The 15,353-nt window shown below is 36.1% G+C and overlaps 1 protein-coding gene and 1 pseudogene across 2 annotated transcripts in view; one reads left to right on the top strand and one right to left on the bottom strand.

Annotated features, from left to right (window-relative positions):
* Positions 1-15,353, top strand: part of LRRC4C (leucine rich repeat containing 4C) — a 1,209,844-nt gene that overhangs the window by 319,708 nt on the left and 874,783 nt on the right. The gene's annotated exons all lie outside the window — the stretch shown is intronic.
* LOC122484560 lies at positions 868-967 on the bottom strand (annotated as a pseudogene).

The raw sequence follows: 15,353 nt of genomic DNA, 5'->3' as shown, positions 1-15,353 counted from the left end.
ATACCAAAGTGTTAGGTTTGAAAAACCGGATGGATGAAAGTAACACAGAAGGAGAAGAACTAGTATCGAGGCAATAAAAGTTGAGTTTCATTTGGATCTGTTCAGTGGTTAGCTTGAGTTACACACCCCCTTCCCTCCCTCCAATCAAGAATGTCTTATCTCCTATGCATGGATAGAAGACAACTGGAGATAGAATCCAGAGCTTGGTAATTAGGACTCATTTACAGAAAGGTGATAGTTGAAGCTATAAGATTAAGATGACAAACAATGTGAGCCTGGTGAGCCTGTTCTCACAGATAAACACAGTTAAGTAGGAAAAATTAATTAAATATTACATATAGAGGGAAAGATCTATGATATATGACAACTAAGATATTATTGGTGACTTTAGAGAATTGCTTTAATGTAGTGGTGGGAGTCTTCAAGGAACTAAGGAAAGAGTCTATGGGAGGGTCATTAATGGGTCAGTGAATGGGCCTTAATAAATTTGCCATGAAAATTAAGAATAAAATAAAACTAGTAATTTGAGAAATGGAATTTTTTTAAGAGTTGGAGAGGTCTTAGGAAACGATCACAGTGAGAAAGATAAGCCCGCAATTGAATAACCTATCTAAATTTTGACTTGAGAAATGTATTTCATTAGTCAGTTACAATAAAACACATTTATGCACTAACTCTAAAATTGACATAGACTTGTTTAATGTCATGTGAATAGAGGTAGTCCATTGGAACAGCATCTTTTGTAACATAATGTAGAGAGATTGAGCGAAGCTTATGTATAAATATCTGGATATGACTATTCAGTACACAAGTATAATATGGAAAGAAAAATAGGATAAAGAGCATGTACTCCACCAGATTTGGGGAAGCAATATGACTTATAGTACTGCTTTGCGCCCTGGTGCAGGGACCATGCTAGTCTTCTGTAACGTTCCAATCTTAGTATATGTGCAACTGAAGCAAGCACTAGCTCATTGTTTTGCAAATTGTTGAACATACTATATGGTTGGTACTTAAATAAATTTAATTTTAAATAATGCTTAAATAATAGCAGGCACATTATTACAAAGAAATCCAATTTTCCATTCTATATCATTCCATCTAAATATGTCAAGGAGAAAGTCCCCATTTGATGTTAATAGATCTTCCCCTTGCTAACTTCTTTTGATCTTAGAATGGGCCACCATCTCAGAGCATTCATGAGTCAATGATATGTAGCAAACATTTAATAATTTGCTTTAATTAAATTAATTTTATAATTGTCTTTCATGTCTAGTAAATTATATTAGCTGTCCAATTATTATAATATATCAACTCTTATTTAAAATAAAACATGTGAGGGACACCTGGGTGGCTCAATCTATTGAGTGTCTGACTTTGGCTCAGGTCATGATCTCACAGTTCGTGACTTCAAGCCCCGTGTCAGGCTCTGTGCTGACATTTTGGAGCCTGGAACCTGCTTTGGATTCTGTGTCTCCCTCTCTCTCTGCTCCTCCCCCGCTCACTCGCTGTCTCTAACTCAAAAATAAATAAAGATTAAAGAAAACTAAAGAAAAAATAAAACATGTGAGGTTATTAAATATAAACTCAGTAAATTATAGTACAGATTATGGGGTTAGAGCCTCACAGTAGCAAAAATGCCACCAAAAGACAGGTGCCAGGGAAACATTGGCTTAGAAAAAAGTTCTACTCAGAGAATTAGAAAGCATTTGGTCTGCCATTGGTTAATTTGTCAAATTTTGAGAAAGTTATAATCATTTAGAGCTTCAGTGTCTTTATTTGGTAATAATAAATACTCATTACGGATGTGAGGAGGTCACATGAATGAATCTTTAGTAAAGTAGTGGCAGAATTCTCAGTATTAGACCTTTAAGATACATTAAATATTTGCTAGCATTCCCATTTGTCAGGAAAGTTGTAATTTGTCAAAGCAAAGCACATTCTAGAAGAGGAACTCATCTATTGACTTGACTGTTTATTGAGCTCTTACTATGTGACACTGTCATTTCTTTTGAGAAACACAGATACATTTTCATATAATTTAGTATCTTGTATGAATAAAAAAATAAATAGCCAGTTCAGTTCATGCATTAACACCTATAGTTGGAGGTTTTATGCTGACTCATCATATTACCAAGCTCAATTATTTCACTTTGGCTGCTAGACAAGTTTAGGAGTGCCAAATAGAAAGAGATTTTTCTATTGGATATATAACACACTTCAAAGTATCTCTACTTCTGAGATGACATAATCATTTAACTCATTTATAATAAAATAGCTTGTCCTAAGGAAATTCAAATTTAAGACCAGAATGATAGTGATTATAGTCTATTAACTAATCATGATGGTCTCTCCCAAATTTAGCAAAGGCAAATAAGCTTTCCCTTTTGACTGTTGTAATAAGCAGTGATAGAAATAATGCAATCTGCAGTTTAGAGGATCCAACTAGAACATGTCTTGATAGAAGAACTGGAGAGTAAGGTTAACAAATTTAGGGGAGGCCATCAGCCGAATCTTGGCTTGCTAAGCAAGAAGTCAGGGTATGTTAGGTAATGCCATGGAGCTACATGATCTAAAATAATTTCACTCATATAACTGGTGCCTCAGCTGGAATGTCTAGAATGTCTCTCCCTTTCCCTGTTTTCTTTTATCTGAAGCTTCTTCATTTAGTAGTAGAAGAATTCCAAGATGGCGATCCCAGTATGCTGGTAGTTATCAAACCTCTGCTTGTTTCATGTTTGCTGATGTCTTATGGACCAAAATGACAAGCCCAAGGCAAGAACCAGTGTGGGTAGGGCTTCACAAAGGCTTAGATACCAAGAAATATGATTCTTCTGGGACCATTCTACAACAATGAACTACAGACCACCTTCTGTCATATTGATTTTTCTTCCCCCTGCTGCCCTGCCATGCAAAATACATTGAGTAGATTCAAACTCTCCAAGTCCCATGAATCATGGCATCAGGCTTGATGTCCACACTCTTGTAATTTGCTTCAGGTGCAGATGTGGATAATGCTGCTCTAGTGCAACCCCTTTTGATTCAGAGACTGAGGAGAAGCATTTCCTACATACCACCTTAACTCTTACATAGGTTGTACAAAGAGTTTTACTACCTCATTCTTCACTTTTTCTCCATCCTGAAGCCTATTTATTAATTTGAGATTCTTTTCGAGGTGGTGGGAGAGAGACTAAACAATTGTGAAACGGGTTTTTATATTACTAACCAAATAGGTCTTGCTTTTAATATTTTTATCTTTTTATATATTTTTTTATATTTTATCTACCTTCTGATTTGAAATGAGAGGAATTTCTATTCAGTGCACTTGTTGTTTCCCTACCTTATCCCACGTTGCTCACAGAAGTCAAATGACATTTTCAATATTCTGCTTCAAAATTTCCTTAACCAAATATACAAATTCATTTGGCATGTTTTCCATTATACAAGTTAGTGCAAGTGTCAAGTTTGTCAAGGGTTTTATAATTTCTTTTTTTCAATTCCAATGGTGATTTCCTTATTTCACTTACTATTTCAACTAAAGAGTCTCCTTGCTGCCTGTAATGTGTTGAATTTTGCCGTCATACATCATGTCTACTATATTCTATTGGTCAAAGCAACTCAGTGGGCTATGGCAGATTAATGTTTGCCTAAGCAGATTTTATCTTGATGACAGGAGTTACAAAATAGCATGACTAAATTTTTTAATCTACCCCAATTTTATCATGTAGTTGTTACAGTAATGAAATGAAAATGTTTGAAAAACATTTGCTTGGCATTGAAAAGCACAGAATTTTAGTTTCTTTGCTCATTATATATCATCATCATCATCATCATCATCATGCTTAGTATTGTTTTAGACAAAAACAGTTATTTGCAAAAGCTAAACTTGGAAAATCTCATTACTACTGAGTTTACTGATTATTTCTTGGTTTTAATAAGTGAAGAGTATCTTTGGACAACAACAATTTTTTTACATCCTCCTCATGTGGTTACATCTTAATATATTTATGCTGTGATTCAGCATGGGCTTGTACCAATAATATTATGGAGGTTATCATCAGAAAAATGATCTGATTTCTCTGGTTTTCATTTTAGATCCTAACAGGCTAGGATCTGGAGACAGATGGCCTCAGTTATCCACCTCCCCCATGTGCATCTTTGTTAGTTTTGATCATTCAGAGCAATTCTGGGCGATGATTGGGACTGTATAATAGTCGTTCATTTTTTAATGTTTCTGTTGATAGATGATGGTGAGCATCTTTTCATGTGTCTGTGAGCTATTCTTATGTCTTCTTTGGAAAAATGTCTTTTTATGTCTTCTGTCCATTTCTTAACTGGATTGTTTATTTTTTTGAGTGTTGAGTTTGATAAATTCTTTATAGACTTTTGATACATATAGACTCAGATATGTAATTTGCAAATATCTTCTTCCATTCCATAGGTTACCTTTTAGTTTTGTTGATTATTTCCTTCAACAAGGTTGAAGAAGGTTTTTTATCTTGATGAGGTCCCAATAGTTTATTTTTGCTTTGCTTCCCTTGCCTCTGGAGATATGTCCAGTAAGAAGTTGCTATGGCTGATGTCAAAGAGGTTGCTGCCTGTGTTCTCTAGGATTTTGATGGTTTGCTGTCTCCAGTTTAGGCCTTTCATCCATTTTGAATTTATTTTTGTGTATGTTGTAAGAAAGTGGTCAAGTTTCATTCTTATGCATGTTGCTGTCCAGTTTTCCCAACACCATTTGTTGAAGAGACTATCTTTTTTCCATTAGATATTCTTTCCTGCTTTGTTAAAGATTAGTTGACCATATAGTTATGGGTCCATTTCTGGGTTTTATATTCTTTTTTTAAAATTTTTTAATGTTTATTTATTTTTGACAGAGAGAGACAGCATGAGCGGGAGAGGGGCAGAGATAGAGGGAGACACAGAATCTGAAGCAGGATCCAGGCTCTGAGCTGTCAGCATAGAGCCTGACGCGGGGCTCAAACTCACAGACCATGAGATCATGACCTGAGCCAAAGTCAGACACTCAACCGACTGAGCCACCCAGACACCCCTTCTGGGTTTTATATTCTGTTCCATTGATCTGTGTCTGCTTTTGTGCCAGTACCATACTGTCTTGATGACTACAGCTTTGCAGTATAGCTTGAAATCTGGAATTGTGATGCCTTCAGCTTTGCTTTTCTTTTTCAAGGTTGCTTTGGCTAGTTGAGCTTTTTGTGATTCCATACAAATTTTATGACTGTTTGTTCTTGCTTTGTGAAAAATTCTGGTGGTATTTTGATAGGGATTACATCAAATGTGTAGATTGCTTTGGATAATATAGACATTTTAACAATATTTGGTCTTCTCATCCATGAGCATGGAATGTTTTTCCATTTCTTTGTATCCTCTTCAATTTCTCTCAAGTATTCTATAGTTTTCAGTGTACAAATCTTTTAGCTCTTTGTTTAGTTTTATTGTTAGGTATCCTAGGGTTCTTGGCACAGTTGTAAATGGGGTCAATTCTTTGGTTTCTCTTTCTGCTGCTTAATTATTGGTGGATGGAAATGCAGCAGATTTGTGTACATTGATTTTATATCCTGTGACTTTGCTGAATTTGTGAATCAGTTCTAGCAATGTTTTGGAGGAATCTTTTGGGTTTTCTACATAGAGAATCATGTCATCCGCAAATAGTGAAAATTTGGCTTCTTACTTGCTGAATTGGATGCCTTTTATTTCTTTTTTCTTTCTGATTGCTGAGGCTAGGACTTCCAGTACTGTGTTAAATAATAATGGTGAGAGTGGACATCTCTGTATTGTCCCTGACCATAGAGGAGAAGCTCTCAGTTTTTCCCCATCAAAGATGATATTAACTATACGTTTTTCGTATATGGCCTTAATGATGTTGAGGTATGTTTCATCTATCCCTATTTTGTGATGGATTTTTATCAAGAATGTTGTTGGTGAGGATGTGGACAAAGGAGAACTCTTTTGCACTGTTGGTGGCAATGCAAACTGGTGCATCCACTTTTGAAAACAGTGCAGAGGTTCCTCAAAAAGTTAAAAATAGAACTACCCTACAGCTCAGCAGTTGCACTACTGGGTATTTACCCAAAGAATACAAAAATACTGATGTAATATAAACCCCAATGTTTATAGCAGCCTTATCAACAATAGGTAAGTTATGGAAAGATCCCAAATGTCTACTGACTGGATAGAGGATAAAGAAGATTTGGCACATGTGCACATGCGCGCGCACACACACACACACACACACACACACACACACACACTGGAATAGTACCTTGTCATTTGCAATGACATGGGTGGAGGTAGAGTATATTACGCTAAGTGAAATAAGTCAGTCGGACAAAGACAAATAACATATGATTTCTCTTATATATAGAATTTAAGAAACACAACAGATGAACATAGGAGAAGGGAAAAAAAGAGAGAGAGAGGAAAGCAAACTATGAGAGATTGTTAACTATAGAGAACAGACTGAAATTGATGGAGGGAGGTAGGGGGTGGACTAAATGGGTGATGGGTATTAAGGAGGGACTTGTGATGAGCACTGGGTGTTATATGTAAGTGATGAATCACTGAATTCTATACCTGAAACCCATTTTTACCACATATGTTAAATAACTAGAATTTAAATAAAAACTTGAAATGAAAATACAGTGGTTTATTTTCCCTATGTTTTTAAGGCAATAGTTTATTTCCATTTGTTCCTGTGTCCTGGGCAAATACCCTGACATCCTCAATGTTTTAGCTAGAAAATATATATACAATAACCTCACATAACCACTCAGCCCTCAAGCTAATAATGTATCTTTTCACATGTCTCATGTTATCAGGTATCTAGCCCTGCATTGCAACTCCCAAGTTTCTGTAGTACCTCTTTACTTATTATTTCAAAGACATTATATATCTGTTTCCAATTCTTCTTCATTAAACTTTAAGGAAAAAGTCCACCCTGGCATGTGAGAAATGGACTTGATACAAATGTGTAGATGTTTTCCAGCTTTCATTTTCCATATTCTTGAAAACTCTCAGGCTGAGTGAAAGGGATAATGAATGGAGGGAGCATTTTTTCTTGGATTTTTAACACATAAATGATATTTTTATTCATAAATAATCACTGTTAAAATAGATCAACTAGGGTTCATGTTAATGACTAAATGACTATGTTCACACATCGAAAATTACATTGTTTAAGCATTTCAAAAGAAGCAGTAGAATCTGAGAAGAGCTTGCTGTTAAGCAGTCTCCACTTCTAGGCATGCATGCCTAACTCTGGTTAAGTTCATGGTGAATTAGTAAATGCTGCAGAATAGAGAAGACAGTTCCCTGGCCCGCTGGCACTATTGAATGGAGCATATTTAACAAAACTCTTGACTTTATAGGACATGGTTTATATGTTCTACTGAAAAGTATTTGGGATACGAAGAAAGTTAGGATTAGGGGGAAAGAGATAGAGTTCTAAGCCTGTGTTTTACTTACTACACATATAAGTACCATAGGACAGTATGTCTAATGCCTCAGTCATTTCATCTCCAAATTGATGCTAATATCCACGATCTCTATCTAGATTATGGGGATAAAGTGAAAAAACATGTGTTAAGGCACTCTTTAAACTCTTAAGAGGCCATTCAAATGTAATTTACCATTTTTGATATTGTGTTCATTGCCATTGTTATTATCTTGGAACTCTTCTGAGGGTAAAATTATATTAACTCACCAAAGGAAGCCAGTAGGTTGTTCCTATATACAACTGTGCAAAGCCCAGTGATAGGCATTTAGATTTCAAAAGTCAATTGCTTAAGTATAGGAGAGAGAAGACATGCTGTGGCAATCGTTCACATAAAAATGTCTGGGGCATTGAGTTGATCTCAAGCTTAATATGAATCCTCAGTGTGATATGATGGCAAATTTCTGGCCTTATCAGGAAGAAAAGAGTTTGCATGACATGGGAAGTTGTAGTCTCATACTGCTGTGCCTTGATCAAACCCCACACCCCCCAATAGTGTGATTCTCAGTAAAGCATTTTAAAGGATTTGAAGGTAGAGTGATTTGGGGTTGATAGGCTTATGAGGAGGCCTAGAAAAGATAACACACAGGAAAAAATTGAGTAAATTTGTTCCATCTTTCTCTGAAAACAAAGCTAGAATCAGTAGTAGAATTTATAAAACACCAGATAATAACTCAATATAAGAAAACATTTATGAAATTTAGAGTTGCTTGAGAGCAAGAAAAGAATTGGGTAGAGAATTTACTGTCCTTGGAAGCATTTCAAGAGCAGCTGTATGACCTTCACTAACACTTACATTGTGTGAGAATTTCCAAGTGTTTTGGAGTGTTTATCGGAGTTCTTCTGACATTTCAATACACATGTGGCTATTATACTTCAGAATGCTGTAAAAGATTTAGAATATGCAAAGCATCATTTTCTGAAACTCATGGAATCCTGATTGCTAGAGATATAATTCCATTAAAAATATACTCTACCTATAAAAATACAATTTGGGAGCCCCATGTATTATAGAGAGAATGGCAATACACATTAATGGATTGAAAATTCTTTTTCTAACAATAAAGATACCTATTAAATATGTTTGGCCCAATTTTTTCTTAACTTATTTTGTCATGCAATTTTATATATTCATTATTTATTTGTTTATTTGCTTATTATCTCTAGTTCCAACTTGTGGAACTAATTATTGCCACAAGAAACCGTGTGGACATATGGAAATTCTGAATAATTTTCTAAAGAAATGATCCAAATTCCTTATTTATTAATTCTCTACTATTGAAGTATAGCTAACATACAATGTTATGTTATTTCAGTATACAACATAGTAATTTGACAATTCTGTACCTTACTCACTGCTCACCATGATATGTATAGTTACTATCTGTCAACGTACATTATTACAATATTATTGACTATATTTCCTATGCTGTAATATTTATCCCCATGACTTATTTATTTAATAACTGGACATTTGTATTTCTTAATCGCCTGTCTCCCAAATCTCCCTTCTTTCTGGTAACCATAAGTTTGTTCCCTGTATTTTTGAGTCTATTTCTTTCTGGTTTTCTTGTTTTCATATTTGACCTATAAGTGAAGTCATATGGTATTTGTATTTCTCTGTACGACTTATTTCACTTAACATAATACCCTCTCAGTCCATCCATTTTTCCAAGAATGGCAAGATTTCATTATGCTTAATGACTGAGTAATATTCCGTTATTTATATATATTCATTCTTCTCTATCCATTTATTTAAGATGGACACTTAGGTTGCTTCCATATCTTGCTGTTGTAAATAATGCAATAAACATAAAGATGCATATATCTTTACAAATTAGTTTTTGTTTTCTTGGCAGATTCCTCTTTTTAAACTTCCATATAAATTAACATTATAGTTACTGCTTGTTCTCAAACAATAAGGCAGGTTGCATTATTTAGCCCAATTAATCTAGCTTTTTGGGGTGGGAGAAGAGATGAGATAAGCCAGGATGCTTAGTGTATCAGTTAGTTACAGCATTATTTCAGCTGTCAGTGTGACTATTAAGAACCTAGAGAGGAGACTTCTCCTCAGAACCAATAGCAAATCAGTGTTTCCCATTCAACTATATATTGAAGGGTGGAGGTGTCACCTGGCTAAAAGGTAAAGTCCCTAAATGTGTACAGAGTGTTCTGATATTTTCCTGATAGCTCACCTCGCTATTTTCCTTCAGCACACATCCCTCAGGTACCAGAGTTTTTGTTTTTGGTTTTTCATTCCTCCAGTTTCCTAGTGCACTGGTTCCTAGGAAGAAGAGGACTGTTACACTGTGCATACCAGTCTGGCATTGTTCTGCCTTTCCTCCTCATTTAAGCCAGCTTTGGGTCATGTTGTTCCCCTACATTTTGTAGGATTTTCTAGGTGAGACCATTTGGTACAGATGCTGACACTACTGCTATTTAGTTTTCAGACAGACTTTCCTTAAATTGTTGGGTGCTTAGAACCAGAAACCACTGACCTACTTGGACGTGATCTCTGCCCCCCTTATCTGAGTTGACGGTATTTGTTTTATGACTCTGGTACCATCTCCTTCCCCAATGTCTTCCTTTCTATTATCCCCTCTAGTTTGTGGCTAACCACTCATAACAGTGTGTTCTAACCCCATCCTGTGATCTCATTCTGACAGGGTCAGATAAAATTATGAGGTTAATAAAGAACCTCATTACAAATACACATGCACTTACTCTGCTGTGTTGGCTTACATTCATTTCTTCATGTGATTATATTCTAGGTTGAATTAGGTAACATTTAGTGGTGTAGCAAGCATTTAATTATGTAGTAAAGGCTACCGGGTAATGGGAAGGGGAAGACCCAAAGATAAATTTAAAGTATTTTAGGAGAAAGAGTACACATGTATGTGTTGGAAATTTGCCACAGTGCCTGAGTACAGAAGTAGCAATTTTCAAATTTCAGGATTGGAATGTTGATGTAGAATATGTACTACTTGCTAAGTACTACTTGCTAAGCTCTCTTCAATGTGAGAGGGCTTGAGGGTACATAAAAGTCATAGCATTGTGAAAGTATAAGTACAATAAGATTGACTAACTCTCTTAATGACTAATGTATCCTATAAAGCCATCTCCTACAACAGACAGATGGCAATCTAAAAAAGAGTATTTGCAGACAATTTTAAAAAGGGGATCTGTCTGAGGAATTCTGGATGAAGAGAACCAACAGAAGATGGTAAAGCACTGATCCTTAGACCAAAAGAGCAAAGACAGCAAGTGGTTACCACAATGTGTGAAAGCTATAGTTTCAGGTGAGGCCAGGTAGTCTGATAGGAACTATAGCTTTCATAGAGTAATACAGCCCCTGCCAAACAGTGGTCCAGTGGGGAGGAGCATGAGGAGGAATTCTTGGCTCTCTCTTCTCCCATCCTTCAATCTTTGCTAGTGCCTCCACTGTCTAAACTTGACCAGAGTCTAGGAGGCACTGGAGCCCCAATAAGGCCATATATAATGAACTGGCATCTGAGGCACATAGTAGAGTGAGAACAGTGGGGAATGAACCGAAAAAGGCAAACAAAAGATAGTCAACACAATTCCCAATACTTAATACCATATGTGGAACTCACTAGGTATTTGTTGAATACATGACTGGCTGGCTTGGATGGCTGGAAAGACGGATTGCTGAATGAATGAAAAGGAAACGTAACTTATTTGTTCATTTTTGTGAACACTTCTCAGTTTTTGGCAGTTCGGTCTTTGGACCCACTTTTATGAGCAATTTATAATTGTATGAGTCTTAGTATATGGCAGGGCTCTTCCTTCCATTAGGCAAGCTTAAAAGGCCGGATATTTGCTATTGTCTGTCATTAAGTGGCATGGTCAATCTGATACTCTGAGACTTTAAATCAGGAAGATAAATTTTAGCATTGATTCTAGCATTTGCCAGTAGCGTCCAAGGTGGATGTAGTGGTAGCAATACCAGCAACAGCTCCTAGTATCCAAAGGTGGCACTAACCATCTGTTTTTCTCGGCACCAATCTTCCCTTGGTTTCTGCTAATTTTCAGGGCTTTCTTTCTTTAATTTTTTTTTTAATATTTACTTACTTAGAGACAGCAAGTGGGGGGGGGGTTGCTGAGAGAGAGAGAGAGAGAGAGAGAGAGAGAGAGAGAGAGAGTATCTGAAGCAGGCTCCAGACTCTGAACTGTCAGCACAGAGCCCCACATGGGGCTTGAACCCACGAATCATGAGATCATGACCTGAGCTGAAATCAGATGGTTAACCAACTGAGCCATCCAGGCATTTAGGGCTTTCTTTCAGTCCCCTCTTGATTGTGTCTATTTCTTCACCTCTTTCCAATAAATGCCTTTCCTGTTTAAGTTCACCAGAGTTTGTTAGCATTGTTTGCATGGAAAAACAAAAAGAAAATCTTTTACATTTGTTTAGGACCCAAAGATACCAGATCAAAATTTATCTTTCCCTTTAACGCTCTGTAAAAGGGTGCTGCTATTATCTTTTTGAAAGCAAAAATATTTATATATTCCTACATTAGTTGATTTTTAACAGCTAACATGGAAAATTCACCATTGCCAAATGAAACTAATATCCTCAGCCCACTTGCAAAAAACTTGCTTATTTCAAAAGCTGGGATCTGTTAAGCATAATTGCATTTAATCTGAGTGAGGCAAGATCAACTTACCAAAGATCGAACATGAAAGTCCTCACAAGAAACATAGGGTTCAGGATCCTGAAAGTCATAGAGACTGCCTGGTGGATCTACTCCTCGAATTTGTGTATGCAAACCCCTAAAGCTTGTAAATTAGATCTAGAGTTTGTTCTAATCTCTTGAGATTTTAGGGAACCCTATTAGTGGCATAACATTTTGGGAATCCCCCAATAGGTCATCGCACAGAACAGCAAAATCATACTGTCACTTAGGTGTTAAGGCCAATTTGCTTACCTAGTGGAATTACTTCATTTTAGACAAATCATCCCAAATCTTGCTCAAGTGCAAAAATTCTCCATTGTGTCTTCTTCTAGAAAGAATTAAACTTCAAGTAACTTCTCTACTCACTGGCTGTGTAAGCTTAGGGTAGTTACTCAATCTAGTTACTCACTTTTTTTCTACCTGCAATATTGGGATAATTCTAGTAGCTCTCTGATGCATTGTAAAGGAGATTATAATGACTTAATTCATACAATATATTTAAAAACACTGCTAGACACAAGGACTGCTCCATGAATGTTAGCTAAAAGCTACATGGATACACAACAGTAACAAAAAAAGTACATTGAAACAATACAGAAAAGCAAGTGTGGAGGCAAAGAAGATCCATAGGCAATAATAAATTATTAGAGTCATGATAAATTATATAGTTTCCTTGAGTTAACCACATATTGTATTGTTGACACAGTTCACAGTGTCCCTTATAAGTAAACGACCAAAAAGAAATAAACACAGCACAAATACTTATGAGAAGTACAACTATGTATATTTGTATAAATATGAGACAGGGATTTCTTTCAGAAGGCTTCATAAATAGGACACTGTATGATGTAATGAACAACGTCCTTGACAATACCCTTACAATGAGTGATGAGTTCCACAGGGCTGTTTATTTTTTCACAACCATCAAACTAGGTCAATGCCATCACAATACAGTTTGCTTCACTAAATAAGACAGCATCCTGCTACATACCAAGTGGAAGAGGTTCTGGATGTGGAAGAGAGAGTAGAAGAATTATCGGTGGAGGGTTATTTTGTCTTCTCAGCAGAGGGGGAAACTACTCGTTGGCTGGTGGAAGGGCCTGATGAGCAGGAAAGGTGAAACTGAGTTTAGCAATTGGGATGTGAATGAACTGGTCGTCATAACAGAACATTGAAGGGTTATAAGGACAAATTAAATGTGGGTGATAGAGAAAAGAATGGACAGTGACCAAAATGAAAATAAATTACAGATTCAGTTCTGATCTCTTAGCTTTTGTAAGAAAGGAGCAAGACACAAATTCTGCATTACTTTCTTTGACTTTGGTCCCTACCTCCCTGCTTTCAACTTCAGACTACAGGTCTTTTGAATGCTTAAAGTTCAATCTGCAGCATGTTGGATGTCTGACAACTTTTGGGGGCTGAGGAAGCTGTCAAAATAAATTGCCATCATAATGCAAGAAGGAAGCCAAGTTCCGCATCCCTCTCGATGCAGCAAATATGCACACTCAGCTAGAAAAACAGCATTGTGCTTCAGCAGCCCACTGGATTAAGGAGATATATTGGTCAAGGGTGAATTTCCAAGGACATGCCTTTGGAATTTCTATGCGGTTCTTTGGTTTTTGCACATAAGTCAGCTTCATTTTCTTGGGGCAATGCTTTTATGATGTGCACATCTACATTTAGTAAAGGAATGAGCCATTCTAGTAGTAGTGATTTTTAGAATTATTGTTGAAATTGTTTCTTCCTTATCTTGGGTCAGTCACCTTTAACATTTAAATGCTGACTTTTAGCATATGAGAGTTAGCTGTTATCAATATCTTTCACTGTTAAAATGGGTTTTATGATCCATGGAGTATTTAAATCCCCATTTTTATTTTAAATTCCAACAGTCTGATAATGAGAGTAAAATTAGCTAACGTGAATTTTCTTTTAATTCCTAACTAATAAAGAGATTTCCTTCCATTTGTACAATATCTCTATTGGTACATTTTGTTCATTTTTTTCCCCAATAATAACAATCTTTGGGGAAGGAAGGCAAAAGGCTTGGTTTGTACTTTTCACTGATTTAATAATGTCACAGCAAGATATCCTATAATTTGAGAATGTCTTTGACTTTATGTCCTACAAATATTTTCATTAGAATATATAATATATGTATGTTAAAGGAAACAAAATAATGACAACATGATGCTTAATCATGTCTTTTTTACATGCACTTTTTACTTGCATACATAACTTCATAATTCCAATTACAGTATACAGACTAATAGTTACATTCTGCTGTTTTCACTCAATATCACATAATAAAATATACATGATTTTACTAAGACATCATCATTGTCATATTAAAGCTTGCCTACTACTTTGTTGTGTGATGCCTAATATTTCGTTGTATTGCTAAACATTTGTTATCAATAAACCATTCCAAAACTAAGTGGCTTAAAATAAAACCATTTATTTTGTTCTTAATACTGTGGGTCAGCGATCTGAGCTGAACGTGGCTGGATAGTTGTTCTGGTCTCAGCAGGGCTCTCTCAGTATCAGTAGTCAACAGCAGATAAGCTAGATGACTTTGCTTTGGGGAGTTGGCTTGTTTTCAGCTAGAGCAACAAGAATGCCTGCGCCACAAGTTTTTCATTCTCCAGCAGGCTAAGCATGGACTTGCTCCCATGGTGGCTGTCACACTTCCAAAAGGGAAAAGGAAGAGCTTGAGTTGGAATTGGACAAACTCATTTTCATGGCTTTCTGTTGGCTGAAGCAAAGGCTGAGGCCAACCCAGATTCCAGTGGTGAGGAAATAAGTACAATTCAATTTCTTGATGTTGGAGCTGCAAAGTTGCATTGCAAAGGGCATGATTATAGGGAGGGGTAGAAACATTTGGACATTTGGAATATCAAATATTTCTATCATATTTAACATTTCAGCGTACATCATTGTACTTATTGCTTTTGTTTGTTTCTACTGAACGTCAATAACATCAGTAAAAAGCTTAAAATAAATTCCTGAGAGTGGAATCATAAATGAGAGGTAAGAGTGTCATTATGATAACATCAAAGTTAATAGATGGGTTTGAGTCATTTTCCTCCATTTCAGCAACTGTTGTTTTCTCATCCTCTTTACCCGCTGACTATTCTGCCTTTTCTCCA

This window comes from Prionailurus bengalensis, chromosome D1, assembly GCF_016509475.1.
Source record: "Prionailurus bengalensis isolate Pbe53 chromosome D1, Fcat_Pben_1.1_paternal_pri, whole genome shotgun sequence".
NCBI classification, from domain to species: Eukaryota; Metazoa; Chordata; class Mammalia; order Carnivora; family Felidae; genus Prionailurus; species Prionailurus bengalensis.
Note: the sequence above shows the minus strand (reverse complement) of the source record. Positions and strands in the feature narration are given on the sequence as shown.